Source organism: Pezoporus occidentalis, unplaced genomic scaffold (assembly GCF_034315485.1).
Source record: "Pezoporus occidentalis ecotype Australia unplaced genomic scaffold, CSIRO_AGI_Poc_V1 ctg74, whole genome shotgun sequence".
Classification (NCBI taxonomy): domain Eukaryota; kingdom Metazoa; phylum Chordata; class Aves; order Psittaciformes; family Psittacidae; genus Pezoporus; species Pezoporus occidentalis.
The window spans coordinates 3,209,810-3,228,628 of NW_026916093.1; the positions used below are offsets into that span (position 1 = coordinate 3,209,810).

Consider the following 18,819-nt stretch of genomic DNA (forward strand, 5'->3'; position numbering starts at 1 on the left):
CCTGTATATAAGCCTTAGTTCAAGAAAATTAAAAGTTATGTTTATTATCTGCTATTATTAGTTAATTTTACTTTACTACAGTAAGACTAAACACTGGTAGGTTAACATCAGAGCTATATAGTCAAACAGATTTGCATATAAAACTTCTGGTGTTGGTAATGTATCAGGAGTCTGAAGGGGACTGGGTAAAGGCATTTGGAATGTAATAGAGTGCTCAGCTCCATTCTCGTGGAATTTAAAAATCGCATGGCTACATACTACGTAGGTAGCAGCTCCTGAAAGACTCCCTTTTCACAGCACTGCCTCTGCTGGGGGAAGCAGAATGTAGCCATACATGCCCATAGAGCTTCTAGAAGTTGTGACTCAGAGACTGAGCTCTCCCTTTTGCCTTTATATAACACACTGATGTCACTAATATTTCAAAGGAAGGGTCTATCTATCTTATGCATCACCAACATGCCTTGGCTTTTGAGCAGTGCTGGGGAGAGAAAAAACAGCAGTAAAACCCAGCTGAACTGGCTCACATGCTCTACTTGCTTTAGTGTGTTGGTGAATCAGCTCTTGAAGTTGAAATAAAATATGATTTAAGATACTTGGATAACTCAGAATTAGTACAGAAATATTACAGTATTTTTGTGCATTATTAGTACTTAAGTTCTGAAATAATTTAAATAGAATAAAACCAACAAGCAAACATGTACCTTAGACTAAGATATCAATTAGTTCTTATAGCACAAAAATATCAAGAGCATGTGGTAATCCTCCTGAAACACTTACTGTAAACCAAAAATAACTCCAAACTTCACAAAAGCAATGCTAAGCCTCAAGTGTATGCCTACCATGACAATTCTAGAGCATTTAAAAAAAACGCTACAGTACTTGACTACCTGAGAGTTGCCAATTATCTTACATCCTAACATACGCTAAAACTGGAATTTTAAACTGGAATACAAAGCTATTTTTGGTAAATATTTATATGCATAATACACAGGGTTATAAATAGTATTTCTGAAAAATCTATGAATAAACATATTCTGGCATTTCCAATAAAGCCTTCAACATCCTTTCTTATTTTAAGTCACCTTTACACTTTTTTATTCCATCAGTTTACTTAAAGTATTTCAATACTATGAACAAAACCCTGTGATTTAAATTTCATAATAAGAAGTGGAAAGAGGTGTTTTGTTTTTTTTTTTTATTTTGCTTTGGGTTTACATCTTCAGGTTCTAGTTTTAGTTTATAGGACAGAAAACAGTTTAGATATAAGGAAGAAGTTCTTTACTGTGAGGGTGGTGAGGCACTGGAATGGGATGCCCAGGGAAGTTGTGAATGCTCCACCCCTGGCAGTGTTCAAGGCCAGGTTGGACAGAGCCTTGGGTGGCATGGTTTAGTGTGAGGTGTCCCTGCCCATGGCGGGGGGGTGGAACTTGATGATCTTAAGGTCCTTTCCAACCCTAACTATTCTATGATTCTATGACTCTGTATCTGGGTATCTTAGGAAAAGAAGTTAAAGCAACAGCCACCTGTATTTTCTTCAGGTGCTTTTTAACAAGATATAATATTGTGCTGTACTAGGTCTAGACATCAAAACATAAAATTGATACACAGTCTTTGCTATTAAGAGTGTTAGTGTACTAAATGAATATAATTTAATATTATTTTACAAGTACAATCACAGATAACAATTATCCTTCATGAGAATGGAAAAACCACCATGGCATTTGATGTTTCTGCTAAAATAGTCTTTTGTGGAAGAAAACAGTAACTGTAGCCAATTAGGCTCAGTGACTGCAGACAAACATAAAAGAAATTGCTTCAAGTGTGCTCCAAATTTCTCCAGTTCCTGGTGCTAGCAGGAGCTTCCCCTTTCATCTCCAAAGCAAACTGTTGATTCCTGCCTGACCTGTTGATGGGATCAGACTATCCCACTAACTCCAGACGAGCTAAAGATCAGGGTTCAGGGACTGAGTTGTAGTACTAAATGAAGATCTCATTGTGATTTAACTTCAAAGACTTCAAAGCAGAATGATATTTTTAGGTATAATATTATACAGAAAGTAATTACTATTATTGGTAGTGATCTCTCACACACCCAAGGACCTGCAGTTGGGTGTTGGTAATCCAAACTGAATTCTAAGGCTATAGGAACAAATATAAAATTGTTAGAAAAGTTCAGTGTAAACATCAGTTCAAAGTCTAAAGTGCTTATGACTTGAAACAAGCTTAGCTAATTGCTAATCAATGGGCTACATCCTGAGAGACAGTGTTTTTACCATGATATGGATAATAATCAACCTGACCTTCAGTCTCAGGGCGGGGGGAAGAGAAGTGAAAATATATAATCTAAAACAATAAACCAGATCTAGAAAGCGCAGTAATTTACAGAAAAAGTTCCCTCTCTTCACCAGGGGGAAGTATTTTCTGCATGCATCATCATCACAGAATGAATCTTTATCTTTCCCTATTAATAAAATAGAAAAATATTAAAAATACTCATTTGTGATCCACATTTAGGCCAAGTAAACTGAAGTTTGAAAACGAGTTATTTTCTGCTTGCTGTATTTAGCAATATGTTTACAAATATATAATGACTTAATGAAACATCTTTATTGAATGAGATGTTTTTAAGCAGCTTACAAGAATGTACATGAAGCTTCAACAGTATAACTTATTCTGCTTATTATAGCAAATTTTGGTCTTTTTGGTCTTGTGATGGAGGCAGTAGATGCAGTTAAAAGCAAAAATCAGAGCACAGGAATTAGAAATCATACAGGCAAAGTGAATTTGCGTATCAACTTAATACAGATGGAAAAGGTGTATTCAATCAGGCACTTTATATTAGCATTATTGATTACTTAACGGGTTCTGGCTATCCCAGGCAAATGTCAGATGCTCTAATTAGATTACTGTACAACTTGTATATGAAATAATTGCACAGGGAATTGCATATAAAACAAACACAGTCTTTGTTTTTCACACTTCAGTTTTTTTTCCTGAACAGATCTTCTGTGTCTGCTGGACGATGACACTATGAAATACAGTTTCTGAATGCAGATTTGTTCCAGGATGTTCAATAATTTTATGTAGGCAGACAGTGTGATCCCTATCTCTGATTTACCAATGGGTCTATAACGCCTTGCAGAAAGATTAATTAAGGCTCACATCAATTTTGGCCTCTAGATGTCATGAAAGAACACAACACCAAAGAGGAAGCAGAATAATTTCGATTATGTCCATCAGAAAAAAAAAAAGAGAATAATGGGTAGGTAGCGGAATTTTAAAAAGGGTTGCATTTACTGTCAGCATGTTTTTAAATAACTGAAGTTCTTAAAATTAAGTGGGAAGTAGGAAAAAATAAGTTAAATGAAAGAAATGTAACTAAAGAACTACTTCTATAAATCAGCAAGATCTGAGAAAATAATAACATTCAAGAACTCACAGATGTCATATAGCTGATATTCAGCATTAAAAATGGTACAGAAAATATAATACCTGCCAAGGATGTAATGGAAATATATTTATATACCTGACCTTTTGCATCAAACACTGCCTGCAGTTCCAAACATTTCTCAAAATATTTTTGATAAAACTTTTAAAAACAATTTTCTAAATATTTTATTTGTTGTTTTAAAATGCACAGTGCAAACACCATTGACACACTGTGCTCCATGACAGCATTTATACAAGGACTGTAAAACGCATTAGTCATGCAAGTACCGTATCAAATAAATAAATAAAATTATATTAATTTTTGAAGGTCAGTGAAGAGAAAGAAAAAGCAATTGAAATGCAGGTCCAAACTCAAATTCCAAATTGACAGCAAGGCCAGAAGAGGAATCTCAAAATCTTTTTCCCATCAAATTAAACATTATCAAATATAATTAAAAAACGTGATATGAAATCAATTTAGATTCTATAAGGGATCTTTCATGTAGGGTTTCTAACAGATTATGTTTTCCTATGTAGATACTCTTTGTAAAGCTGCAGGTGTCTGCAGACTTGTATGCCACTCGTTGACATCTTCTCATCTTTATGCAGGCATTGTGCATTCTAACACAAAATACCCATGTTAAGCAGAGACTCAAAGAACATATACATTCTAAAGGTTAAGTTCTGCACAGTGTACGTCAGACAAGCCAGTAGAGTAAACCTAACTTTACCCTTACTAAAGGCCACAAACCCGATATTCATAAGCCATGCAACACTAGGGTTCTCCATGGCTTCTCCAGGTTTGACTCTATCAGGCCTCCTCTGGAAGCTCTCAGGAGAACTGGCTACACAGGATTTGGAGAAGGCTGAGGTTCTGAATGACATTTTTGCCTCGGTCTTCACTGGCAAAGGCTCTGATGACACCACCCAAGTCTTGGAAGGTAGACACAGGGACTGTGAGAATGAAGACCTTGCGCCTACTATAGGAAAGGATCTGGTTTGAGACCATCTTAAAAATCTGATCATGCACAAGTCCATGGGAACTGATGAAATCCATCCATGGGTCCTGAAGAAGCTGGCAAATGAAGTTGCTAATCCACTGTCCAACATATTTGAAAAATCGTGACAGTCAGGTGAAGCTCCCGATGACTGGAAAAAGGGAAATATAACCCCCATTTTCAAGAAGGGGAAAACGGATGACCCGGGGAATTACAGACCAGTCAGTCTCACCTCTGTGCCTGGCAAAATCTTGGAGCAGATTCTCCTGGAAGGCATGCTAAGGCACATGAAAAACAACAAGGTGCTTGGTGACAGCCAGCATGGCTTCACTAAGAGGAAATCCTGCCTGACCAATTTGGTGGCCTTCTATGATGAGGCTATGGAACTGATGGACAGGGGTAGAGCAGTTGATGTCATCTACCTGGACTTGTGCAAAGCATTCAACAGTGTCCCACACGACATCCTTGTCTCTGAATTGAAGAGACATCAATTTGATGGATGGACAACTCGGTGGATAAAGAACTGGCTGGATGGCCACACGCAAAGAGCTGTGGTCAATGGCTCAATGTCCAGCTGGAGACCAGTAACGAGTGGTGTCCCTCAGGGATCGGTGCTGGGACCGGTCTTGTTCAATGTCTTTGTCGCTGACATGGACAATGGGATTGAGTATGCCCTCAGCAAGTTTGCTGATGACACCAAGCTGTGTGGTTCAGTTGATATGCTGGAGGGAAGGAATGCCATCCAGAGAGACCTTGACATGCTTGTGAGGTGGGCTGATGCCAACCTCATGAAGTTTAACCATGCCAAGTGCAAGGTCCTACACCTGGGTCGGAGCAATCCCAGGCACAGCTACAGATTGGGCACAGAAGAGATTCAGAGCAGCCCTGCGGAGAAGGACTTGGGGGTGTTGGTTGATGAGAAAATGAACATGAGCCGGCTTCAGTGTGCGCTCGCAGCCCAGAAAGCCGACCGTATCCTGGGCTGCATCAAAAGGAGCAGGAAGGAAGTGATCCTGCCCCTCTACTCTGCTGTCATGAGACCTCACCTGGAGTATTGTGTGCAGTTCTGGTGTCCTTAACACAAAAGGGACATGGAACTGTTGGAACAAGTCCAGAGGAGGCCACGAGGATGATCAGGGGACTGGAGCACCTCCCGTATGAAGACAGGCTGAGAAAGTTGGGGCTGTTCAGCCTGGAGAAGAGAAGGCTGCTTGGAGACATCAGAGCAGCCTTCCAGTATCTGAAGGGGGCTACGAGGATCCTGGAGAGGGACTCTTCGACTGTAGTGACAGGACAAGGGGTAACGGGTTAAAACTTAAACAGGGGAAGTTTAGATTGGATATAAGGAGGAAATTCTTTCCTGTTAGGGTGGTGAGGCACTGGAATGGGTTGCCCAGGGAGGTTGTGAATGCTCCATCCCTGGCAGTGTTCAAGGCCAGGCTGGACAGAGCCTTGGGTGATACGGTTTAGTGTGAGGTGTCTCTGTCCATGGCAGGGGGGTTGGAATTAGATGATCTTAAGGTCCTTTCCAACCCTAACTATTCTATGATTCTATGAAATGTCTTTACTGTCCAGCAGCTTGTGATTTTTCCTGTCTTCCATGCTCTTCCTAAGGTTATTACCAGAACTACCAACCTGCTACCACAAAACTTCTATCTCACAGTTTCTGTTCCCACTGACTAACAATCATTTCCAAGCACAGAAGCACAGAATAAGCTAGGATCCAGCTTGTGCCAGTTGTTTACTTCTTGATAACAGTTATTTCAAAATGTCACTGCAAGTTACTATAAAATGCTACTTAGAGTATGATAGTACATTCATACTACTCTCAGTGTCCATTTTTAATTTTTCTCTCCTCCCCTAAAACTTTTTTATTCCCTTTTTTTTCTTTAAGGGAAAGTAAATGCATTAATCAAAAATAGCTACAATACACTGACCATGCTGACCACACTAAATAGATCTAATCCCTTAAGTATGCCTTTTCCAGAACTTGAAGAGTAATGAATTAGACTCCCCTTACAACCTAAGTGCCTTAAATGCATAAGTACACTCAGCCTTGATACACAACATGAAGTATTTTTAATCAATCTTTGGTAAGTTTACACACTTGTAGCTTTATTTCACTTCTACTAACAGCAACGAGTGGAAGAGAAGCATTTAAATACCAGGTAACACTTACCTAACACTGTAACTCACAAAATTGGACCCTGTTTCTCACCTTGCCTTTTTGCTATGTCACTCTCTGATTCTGAGGAACATTAAATGTTAAGTAAATACCACCTTTAAGAAAATTACCTCCAGCCGCAGCTTCTTGCAGTTGTGCTCCAGCTGGGTCAGCCACTTTCAATCAGTCAGTGCAAACTCTCAGCAGGAGTCAAGAGTGCAGTTTTAAGCTTTTTTCCTGTCATGCAAACAAAAATCTGTGAACCATTTCTGCACCATAACAGAAATCTCATTTCTCAATTTCGGTGTACTTAGCAGTGTATACTGAAAAGTTGCCCCACTCCATTAAACAAACACACTAGTTACAATAGATCACAAATGAAATTCTAAACAGCAAAACAGTAGCACTTCTACAAATGCATGCGTTAAGTGGTAACTGCCTAAGAGGTCTTCTGTGTTCAAAACTCTGCAGGTTGGCAGGTTCTCTTCTAGGGAGTCTCAGGTTTCTGCTAAACTAGCCTTTGGCACATCTTTGTAAGCTGAGTTCAGAAGCTTTGGAATAATAACTTCTCGATGCAAAGGACTCTGCAAACACAAAAAGTATGGGGAGAAAAAAGAAAGAATGAAAATTGAAATTAAAGAATGTTTTTTTCTCTTGTAAAATGTTCTAACCTTGAGAAGGAAATAGTTTCTAGAAAATTAAACAGTGAAATACAAATGAATTTTTAAAACACCAGTTAATATTTTGTGTCTTCAAATTTATTAGATTAAAATATATTTCAGGCATACAAAGTGCCTTTTACTCAATTTAATCACTGGTTAATTTGATCCTTCATTTAATTTGATCAAAACCTCAGGAATCAAATCAGCTGTATTAAAAATAGCAAAACTTTCACTCCTTATTTTGATTAATTTTGATCGCCTTAGGCAAGTAATATCATATAATTCAATCACTGGTTATAGAACATTGCCATTTTAATTAATTATGAAAATGAAAAAATTGAGTGAGAACAGAGATAAAAGCCCAAGGAAGAAAATGTATTTATAATGAAAGGGCAATTACAACTCAATGTTGTGTTATTAAGACATTGTTACTAAAATTTTAGTCCTACTGTTTGTCATTGTATCCCACTTGCTTACTGCTGAAGTCCAACACACAACTTCACCTATGACAATACTGTATGCATAGAAAGGTCAAAATTCAATAAAAAGAAGTGGCACCTCTTGAGATGTTCTTGCAAGGAGAAGTAGCATTTTAGCCCTCCAGGGAATTTCAGTCCCGCCTTGAGGCAAATCTCCTTGGACAGGCTGTTGTTGCTGCTTTACCATCTCTTCAGGATGCTGTAAGAACTGGCTGAGGAAGGAAGAGAAAGCAAGCATCCAGCAGATCACTACTTTCCATTCCTCTTTCTCTTGTTCTTCTTTTCTTCTCACTACCCACAGTGAGAAGGAAAAGCAAAAGAGGTAATTCCTGGACTCAGAAAAGAAAGGCAGATTCCCAGAGGAAGTATTAAGGTTGGTAGCATTCAGAATAATGTAAAAGACCGGTGTCATACTTAACTGCCAGTCAAGCAGCTAATATTCTGTAGAGATGTGGTTCTGCAACTTCTTTTCATTAATATGGCAGAATGCCAAAGTAAGTGATGTACATAAATAATTCCAGATCCAGGAAATCGAGAGAATAGCAACAACAACCATCAGAACGCAGAAAAAAAACCCTATTGTTAAAAAATACATGTTGGGAACAACATGCAAAGTGTTTTGAAATGACTCATCGAAACGCTGAAATATATTTTCATCCCACCATACAGAATTTTCTGACTTACAACCAGGACCCCATTTTCTTGAATTAACCGTTACATCTCCTGTGCTGACTATAATGGTAGGAAAAGATGTTTAGGGTGGTTCTAGGTATAGAAAGACCCAGACCAACCAAGAGTAAAGAAGTTCCCATTATTTATCTTTCCGGAGAAAAGGAATTATTACAGAAACATCAACAAACCAATGTAAAACAATATAAACAATAAAGATTGCAATGCAGTCAAACACTGAAATACTGAACAGTCCCTTGGAACTTCTGAACCATATAAAACCCTGGCTAGGCAGTGGTGATGAGGCATATGTAGACTTGTAGCAGATTCTATGCTGCTGCATAATGTACAGACTGACTGAATATAAATTCTTTCACATTAAATACAGCTATTTGACTTGATGTTATTGAAGTTACCATAGTCATGACACGGTATATTTTCTTGCTTAGCCATTCCAGCTACTCCCTGTCCATCTTCAGAAACCTCCTTGTTGAGATTGTTCTCCTTCCACATTCCCACCCTAACACTGTATTTAAGATTATTTTTTCCAGCACAAAAACCATCACTCTGAGGACTGACTGTGCTATGTTTTCTGTTGTTGATCTTTCTCATAACCTAAACAGCTTGTAAATGTTACTTAGCTGTTGAAGCAAATTGCTGAAAGGTTGCTACAAAGGAAGGAAACCTTCTTAGGGACCTCACAAATTAATTCTGTGTATTTGGGCACTTTAAGTGAAAAGCTTTGATGGCAGGGGGAAATTCTCTCAAGAAGTCAGTCCATGCATCCAATTCCACCTATTCTGAATTTTTTAGCTTTATCTGGTTTTGTTCTGTACTTCCCCCAGGCTCAGAGCTATTCTCTAGCACAGCATACACTGCATTTCGCATGGTAAAACTAGTAATTGTTCAGATATGCAAAAGATGATTTTTACAGACACTCTATATTTAAAGGCAACTTCAGACCCTAAATTTCATTTAAAAAAAAAAACCAAACCAATATTCCTTACAGTAATGCTTAAACAACACTACCAAGCTTTTGAAGTACTCAAATCTTTCAGGTTTTGTTCTTGTTCTTTTTTTATGTGCCATCTAGAAAGATAACTAAGATGACAATAATTTAGTCTAATTTTTTTTCCAGTAAATAACCTTTCAAATGTAGAACATACAGTGTGATTAAGAACATGTTTGCAACTACAAAATACAGTCTAAGAGACAGAAGCAATGCTAGGACACAACAACGTTTTAAAAACAAAGGAAAATCATGCATTTATGTCAAGATTTCTTCCTGATTTCTACATGTTTCCTCCTACCAGTATATGATATTATAAAAAAAATGGAATACACTTCCCATTTCCTTTCCTCTTTTCTAGAAAGTGTCTACCTTCCTGTCTTGAAGACCTGTGGTATTATTAGTTTTCCATGTTTAAAAACAAATTATTGAAATTGATTGGGGAAAACATGGCACAATTGTCATTTTAAGTATTTTTAAAGTTGTGAAAATGCAACAAAATACAGATTTAAATAATTTTCAAATATACTATTATTAGTTTTCAAATTTAATTATTATAAGAACAATATCACTATATTAAGACCCAATTATCTTATACTTTCTGGCTTCATGACAATGCTCATGAAATGCTTAATATTCATGTAACATGTTACCTCACCCTGCAATATCACCATAGAAAGAAATTGTAATCCTCTTTACTGGCTCAGGTTAATTCCAATAAAATATTAAATCCATTTTCTGATCTAAATGAGTTCATTAGGAGAGGCATGGTACTGAGAATACCAAACTCTCTACAGAGTTCAGCTTCATTACATTTCAGCACTGTGCATTTTCAGAGCTGTTGTACTACATTTATGAGGATTTATCTGTACTGTTCCAAAAACATTCATCCTAATTCTACTACTTCTGTGCATGCTAATCATGAATATGTTAAGTGGAAATACTAAGCTAGCAGCCAATCTCATCCCCAGATGGGTTCAAGTTATGATTACAGAAGCAAATTTGCCATCAGCACTCATAAAGCAGTGCCAGAGAAAAGGAAATGGAAGGCTTGGAGATTTTGTTGTTTTTTTTTTTCATCTTTTTTCTTCAGTTTTCTTTTCTCTGTCCTTTTTGGTAGAGTGGGAGAAAAGGGATCTTTGATAAGGAGAGAAATGTCATACAATGCTTAGTGGGCTGGTATGTCCAGCCTGGTATAAACTACTTAACTTCGTTACACCTTTAACTGCTATGCATGGAACAGTTCTAACCAATATAAACCAAACTCTTTTGGGCTGACTTTTGGCATTTTCCTCAAGTTTAAGGGCACCTTTCCACACAAATAATCCCACCAATACTGAGAAAACTGCTAGCCTAAACTTTAAACTGTAAGTGAACCTGTTAGCTTTGTTAAACTAAAAGGCAGTGGATAAGATTTTTTTTTACCCCAGCTTCTACAGCATTATCACGAGCAGCAAATCTCTTTCTAAGATAAAAAATCTGTATTTTGAAGGAAGAAATCATTAACTAAAAAGGCAGAAAACACACGTATTCTCAAATAAATCTTCAAGTGCTATGTATTATATGCACTAACTGCTAATCCGTAGAAAAGAATGACCTTTTTCTTCAAACCTTTTCCTTTTCTCTTCAGAAGAACTAAAGCATGGTTGCTTTGCACAGTAAATTTTATTTGACCCATGTCAGATACCACCAGCAAGGCACTGAAACCTTTAATGGCCATACATATGTAGATACACTACTAAAATAGGGTCAGTAGGTACCTCTTTGATCTGAATGCAGCAGCTCTGTACTGAATTGCTAGAGCACTTCTAATCTGGAGAACAGAAGTAATCCTTTCAACTCATCGGCAGAGTTAAGACAAGTAAAAGGAAATAAATTAGCTCTGTCCTTACGGATGTGGGTGGCTGGCAGTCTGAAGGACATCCACAATGAGGAAGTTGGCCAATTTTAGGTAATCGGCCGCTGGTTGTCACTGTTGCTCCACGAAACAGGAGCTGCAGATGTGAACAAAAGTAGTCCTCGCAGCTCAAAGTTGCAGACTTTTGGTTGATCCCGTTACGTGGCCTGAGGTAAAGGCATCCGCTGAATTTTAACAGCTTTCAAAGCTGGATTGGTATGTTAAAAAAGAGCAGCTTGTGAAAGACAAAGAGATCAGATAATTGGAAGCTTCATAGCGTTATGACAAAAAACACAGCAGGGCTGAATGGACACAGAAGGAAATTTAATGCAAGTGCAAAAATAAAACCCCAAAACAAACAAAACCAAAAAATATTTTAATCACAGCTTGTTGACTCCATTCTAAAGTCCAGAATGCAATTTAAATATACTATTTTACACTGCCTTATAGCCCAACCAGGCAAATACTTCTAAATACAATGCTATTCACCTCAAATAATTCTCTTCACTTCCCAGCAGCAAGTATCTTTTTATAATGGCTTCATATTACGGAACTGAACTCCAACTATGCAACCCTCAGTAGTTTTTTTAGTAGTGACAGTGGGAAACGTGTTTAGTGTATCCACAGATTCCAGGTACCAACGCAAACCACCCAGTGGTGCTGTTCAGAGCCGTAAGCAGTGAGTCAATGCAGTTTGCAAGAACAACTCATTAGTATACAACTGCAACAGAATCAGACCATAGTAATTGTGAAGCTGGCCTACCACTTCTCCACTAAATTCTTCTGTGTACCTTTTCTTTTGAGGATAAAAAGATTACCAATTATTTTATTTAAAGAGAAAATGACATTTTTTTTAAGCCAATGGGAGAAGCTTGCAGGGATTCTCAACAATTTATGGGGGGACTTGATGACCTTAAAGGTCTCTTCCAAGCTAACCATTTTTATGATTGTAGAATGTGCCACTTCATCCTGTTAAGAATTTTATTCTGTCTCTAGTACGGGGCTGTTACACCACATAAATGGCGGAGTTTCACAACAATTTGCTTTGAATTTTCACTTTAATTAGAAAAAGAAAACAAAGAGAAAAAATACTTAGATAGAAGAAAGGATACAAATTCTAGGCTGACTCTCACTGGCTCACATCTGAATTTACATAAGTGAAAATCAAGATAGCAAAATCAAGGGGCATTGTTTAGACTGTCTTCCTAAATAAGATTCTTGAAAATATGAACACATTTTACCAAACTTAAAGAGTGTTCATTAACACTCACCCCTCTAAATAGCAGTGCCTGCTTGATTAGAAAAAATATGCATTTTGCTATGGTATGTTTATATTTTATTTAAGGAACCAATTAACAGATAACTAACAGTGACATATCAAATATAATTAATGGGTATTTCCAGTGTTGTTCAGCAACAGTATTTTCAGATAGTTGCACCATGCAGCTGATTCAACTCAGATTCTTTACTGTTTTCTCCTACTTGCAGTATCTTAATGAGCTATTTGCTCATACATTTAGTTATACAAAAACTTATTTGCCACATCTATATTGTTAAAATAATCAGTACTTATTTCCCTCATGCACAATGTATTTCTATAAGCCTGGACAATAACTATTTATTAGTTAATAGTGTCTACTGTGAGTTAATAGTGTCTGCAATTTCAGCTTGTACTGATGAGCATCAATTAACTGCACAAAACCTCCCAAGTTCTCAATGTTAAAACATGACATTTCTGAGTTCATGAAATCAATTAAAAAGCCGGAAGGCTGAAAACAAAGGTGGTAAGTGATGGAATTCTTTCCATGACTAAGAAAGACTGGGACTAAGATTTTTGTCCCATCACACACAGATTTCTGCCTAAAGATAAAATGTCAGCTGCAGCTTGTCATAGAAGCAGTGCTCCCAAGCAAGCTAGCAGGGGTACATAACTGACTGGCTTCTTAAAACCCCAACACTTTGACTGTATAGCACTGTGGAATAGTATTTGTGGTCATTGAAGAGGAGCTCATAATCTGCCCAGCATTCAGGATAGGGAACCCTTTTTACCTTTCTCTTCTATGCCCTGCCTCTATGATTTTTAAGACTGCACCCATTACTTCCAAAGCAGAAGAATCAGCAGAGCCACAGAGGAGTATCAAATTTTGCAGTGGCTTTCAAATGTGCTGGAGTACCCAACAGAAGGTATTATTATGGAGATTATTCAATTAACGTAAAAATTGGGTCATCTTTTGCAGTCTACTGTGATCTTAAAATCTCCATTCCTTAAATTAAAAAAATCCTAAAAAGGTATTTTATTTGTAAGCATAATAGGGGCAAAATTATCTCAATTTTTTTTTCAAAAGCTATTTTAAAAGCCTTTGTAAATATGTGAATTACAGGTTATTCACAACCAGATTACATTTCACTACATTCAACAGTAGTTAGCTTTCTTCTGACACTATAGGCTTTCTAAAAATGTCCTCTTCTACTTTCAGATAGGGAGACTGGATTTCTAAAATAAATCTTTTTTACCATAATGCTTTTAGACAGGAAGAAGTATAAACATGAATCACCTTTTGCATGTTTATTTGGAGCGACTCTCTGTAGGGGTTTATAAACACCTTGCCCAACAGCTCCCTGAGGAGAAGGTACATCAAAACCAAGCTGTGACATCAAATTGAGAGCTAAATCCACACTGCGATGGATTTCAGAGCTGCAGAACTCCCTCCTAACAGGGAAATGATAAAGGGCTGCAGAGTCCAGTCAGGCTTCAAGCTCTGCAGTTGGCTGCCTCTTTTGGGGGAAGACAAAGGAATTTTGCTGAATTTTCATTTTCGTTCAGGGATACGGAGATCTTAAATCTCATAGTTAAATGTCGCTACTGATTTCCAGAGGCTGATTAATAACTTGTTCTTCTGAAAGATCCTTTTAAAGCAAACATGTACCAAATTTTAAATCCTGCTTTGTTAAAACCATTAAGCAAATGCTTAACTATTTCACTCTATCAGGAGTGGAGCCAGACAACTGATATATGTAAGTTAAAACCCAGATGGCAATTCAAGCATGAGGACAAAATGAGCATAAAAACCTTTCCTAATAGGGTTTTTTTTTAAAGGACTTCTGTTTTGAAAGAAGAGTTTTAAAATATAGCTAGCAGGGAATAATTTCTGTTCAGAAAAAAAAACCTGCAGTCAAAAATAACCATTAAAGACAGTTAAGATTAATCATGATCTCTTTACCAATTCAGTTTTAACAGTGGTTTCCTGAATTCCTCATTTCTTCCCTTCCTCCAAACATTTAGCAACACATCGCATACTTCTCTATACAGTGGCAAAGCCTGATTCCCACACCCTTAAGCATGTACTGGTCTTGCACCCATTTCTTCAGGTGCATGCCATCACTACTCCTCCCAGCAGACTGCCCTGCATTATCACACATGTGCCTTATTGCATGTTTCTGCTCTCAGAGCTCCCAGAAAACAAAAGGACAAGGAAGGTATTTAAACCTTCTTCTTGCAGAGTGACTTAGAGATGCTATCAAAACAAAAAATCCTCCTGTGGATACTCCTGTTTCTCTTCACTCTAAAAGCTACAAGTACTTTCAAAACTCAGGTCCCTATTGAGAGTGTTTAGACACTCTTTTGCATTTCTGCTACAATAATTCCCTACACGGTGTTGAACTGTAAGAGGAAGGACCTTTCACCTTTATCTCTAGATGCTAGGGAAGAAGAAAGGAGAAAAGAAAAAAAGGAATAAAAAGGTGCTTCTGTTATTTTGCTTATACAGAGCCTCCCAACCAGACAAACCCACAATATCAAAGCTTTTACTTTCTTTTTTTTTAAGCTGGAAACTACCAGCTTCTTAAAAGCATTTGACCTCAGAAGATACATTTCAGTCAGCTCATTGAATGGTATCTACAGAATCCAGCCAGAATAAGGTGAGTAACCAAAGTGTGCGTGAAGAACTCAGTGCAGCAGGGGAGTGGAGGAGGACAGTAGGTAGCAATGGAGAAAGACTGCCTAGTACAAAGAAATGCATATATTTCAACCTGGCAGGAATGATTTCTTAAATAGGACTAATCAGTTAAGCTATCAATTAAAGATGAGCCTTGACTGCCGTCACTAATGAGAAAAAAAAAAACAACCAAAAAAACCAAAACCAAGGTATCTTTATGAGTTGGCAATATATTACTGTTTATTTTCCATGCAAAATTTTGACACATACTCCCAGACAGCACAAGAAAGAATAAAGGAGAAACAGTATGTAGATGTAGCATTGTACAAAAGGGATGTAAAAGAGGTAGAAAAAGGTACTGTTGGCTAGCAGTCACTCGCATATCTCATTATGCACTTATTGTTATTTCTAAAGATACTTCATTTTGTACTTTGACAGTGCTTCCCATTATACAGGAACAGAAGCACCACTGCAAAGTTCTTGTGGAAAAAAAACCCTCACGCAACCAACAATAAACGCTGCCTGATTTTCTTCATCAAATCAATTTATTCTCTACCACTCCTACTTGATCTTCCCAGAGCTAAATTATGCATGAGCAGTGAAGGCACAAGAGAAGCCATCATTAAGATGGTCACAGAACTACTTTTTCCAACGCATTCACTGATGTGAGAGGAAAAATACATAATCAAAAAGGGGAGGGAGTGTGTGCGTAAATGGCACAGACAGTGTCAACCAGGTCTAATTGTAAGCAACAGAAGACCTTAATTCTGTTTTAATTTTCTGGATTTAGTCCCTTAATATTTGGTTGTAATTCAAAGTGACTTCTGAGATATAATGGTTAGATTTACACCAGACACTATCACACTTTTCATCAAATACTTATCTAAACCAAGGACAGATAGTCAAAACAGGTAGTCATATACTTGCCTTTGCTACCTTCCAAACTTAACTGCTCTTCAAGATTCTTCCTTCTCTAATTATTAGGTAAAAACAAGGAAGCATAACAATAACAGCATTAGGGAGTATTTTATGACATTAACTTCAGTGACACTCAATGAAACTTGTGGATACCTGGGTATCCTAAAAGTTACTGAAATTACCTGGTTTGGATATTTATGAAAATTTACATATAATTACTGCTCATTTACGTGTTGGCTGTTTTTTCTTTTTCCTTGTTCCCCATAAAATATCAAATACACTCAACTATGATTTTGGACAGTCACATGAGATAGCAGTTCTATTAATATACATTCCCTACTTTTTCAGGTAAGTTAATGTTTTACACAAATAATGGACATTAAAATCTTTTAAAAGGACCAAAGAAAATTAAAACCTTTTTGTGACTTTTTTCACAATAGGATCTTATCAGATTCCATGGAAAGTTAATACTACTGTTGATACTATAAAAAAATCAGTATTTACCAACTAGCGCATTAAAAACACCCAAGAAAATGTACTAACTCTGTGCCAGCTTACATACCAGCTGAGAATTGTACTCCTATATTAAATTAAGTCACGAATAATTCCCATCCGCATGGGATTAACTCGAAAGAAATTCCAGGGGGAGCCAGCCCAGAGGGCTGGATATAAAAGGAAACTTAAGCAGGAAGAGCAGAAATTCAAACTGCAGAGGCATTGTCAGTCCTTCCTTTCTGAATGCACCTTTAACATTGCCTCTCTGATGCTGGCCTCAGGATGGTCATGAAGTGTAAAGGCATCTTAGCAAGGTGGCATTATACAAAAGATATATCGCTCTGATCAAATTGCATGTTTTCAAATGCATGGTTTTAAATAACATGTATATAGTATTACGATGTACAATAAAATAAGAACTAAGACATAAAAGATTAAAAAAGTAATTTTAAGTGAGGAGGATAGGACATATTAGGTAAACTTTCATGTATGGGAGATAAAGTAGTGTAAAAATGTGAAGTCTTTTAAACACACAAAAGTTATAAAAAAGGGAGAGGAGGGGAAAGCAAGTTAAATTCCACACAGTAATTGTAAATTGTGTAACTGTGAGAGGAAATCAGAATCCAATACTTGAGTTATTTTTTTATTATTGTATCTATACTTACAAGCAATTTTTTCTTGAAATATTTTGCATGGACTTATTTAAAGGCAACATTACACAGGGAATACAAGACCTGGTCTGGAAGCTGGTCATGATAATGCTTCAGCCTTTCCCTGCCACACTGCCTTGGCAAGTCACTGCACCTCTGAGCACTTCTGGCTCCAGACCCTTTTTTTCTCTGCCACATACAAGACAAGCTCTTCAGACACACAGTGCTTAAGGGCCATTAAGAACACAAAACCAGGCACCTACCCCAGCTGCTTCTTCTAGGTGCTGCCGTAAGGTTAAAACCAAGAGCAACTGAAAAAGAAATACTCTTTTTGCCTATTTTTGAGCAGTGCTCTGAGGTTTTGCAGTTAAGATTTAGGACTCTAAAAAGCAAACTAGTATAGCAAAGCCTCCTAGTTATTGCTCTTTTGCAATTCTAGTTACACAGTTTATCACAGAAATGAATTATATAAACTCTTCAGCTTATTTATTTTTAAGCCAGTGGGAGAACCTTGCAGGGATTAAAAATGTTTATTTTCACAATGATTTCTAAGTACCTCCTAAAGTACTAGTCTCCTACAGAAAAAAAAACAACCTGTGCATATGATGTATTGCACAAGCATCACCGCAATGACTAGACCAGATACATGCCAGAAAAAGCTAGACAGAAACATAACCTTACTATTTTCTCAGGCAGAACTGTTAAGCTTTCTGCTAAAAATCAGAAGCCAGACTTAGTGGCGAGCTTCTGAAAACTTGCACAGCTCTGATAAGAAAGGACATCTCATAAATATTCATTAAAAATTACCTTTTCTGGATCATGAATTTTTTAAACAGACACTGGTTTGACCTCTGAAAGGAACAAAACCCAGCCCATAGAAGAATGTCTCCATTTTCTGACAAATAAAAGGGCTTTTCTGGGTGAGCATCTTCTTTGTACACTACACAAGGCTTTGGGTCAATTACCCTTGCAATCCAAGCATCCAAGCACTGATATTAAATTCAAATTACAGTCTTTAAATTCTGAAGCATTACCTTCTTATTTTCTGGAAGAAATGACAGAGAGGCAAGACAATGATTTGCATTTTAAACAATATCCTAAAGTAGCATCACCATTCCTCACACATCTTTCAGTTCAAACAAGACAGTTGTAATTGGCAGCCTTAAAGCCCCTCCTTAACATCTCCTGAGCTACGAAAACTGGAATATGTTTGTACATCTTCTCAAGCTGCTTCGTCCTTCTGGCTGTCTGGAAACTGCGAACTCCTTTTACATGAGTGTTACCACACCAGATGAAACATGTAGCTTGTTCAGTGCCATCATCGTCTGGCAAGAGAGGTATAAATGGGTGCTGCAATAGCTGGAACCCATATGCACTGCACTGTGCTCTCTCCCTACTCTCTCCTTAAGAACTGTTTCACAGAGGCATTTAGTCTAACTTCTGCTACTTGCTGGTAAAGGCTTGTCATACCCGTCATACCCTTTTTATATAACCTGACGTTTTAAACCATCACC

General features: G+C 37.4%; 1 long non-coding RNA gene across 1 annotated transcript in view; it reads right to left on the reverse strand.

Annotated features, from left to right (window-relative positions):
- Window positions 1–7,829: 7,829 nt before the first annotated feature.
- LOC134155142 (uncharacterized) overlaps window positions 7,830–18,819 on the reverse strand; it is a 29,971-nt gene continuing 18,981 nt past the window's right edge. Inside the window, exon 3 of the long non-coding RNA XR_009961439.1 lies at window positions 7,830–7,944. This is a non-coding gene — a long non-coding RNA (uncharacterized LOC134155142). The remainder of the gene's footprint in view (window positions 7,945–18,819) is intronic.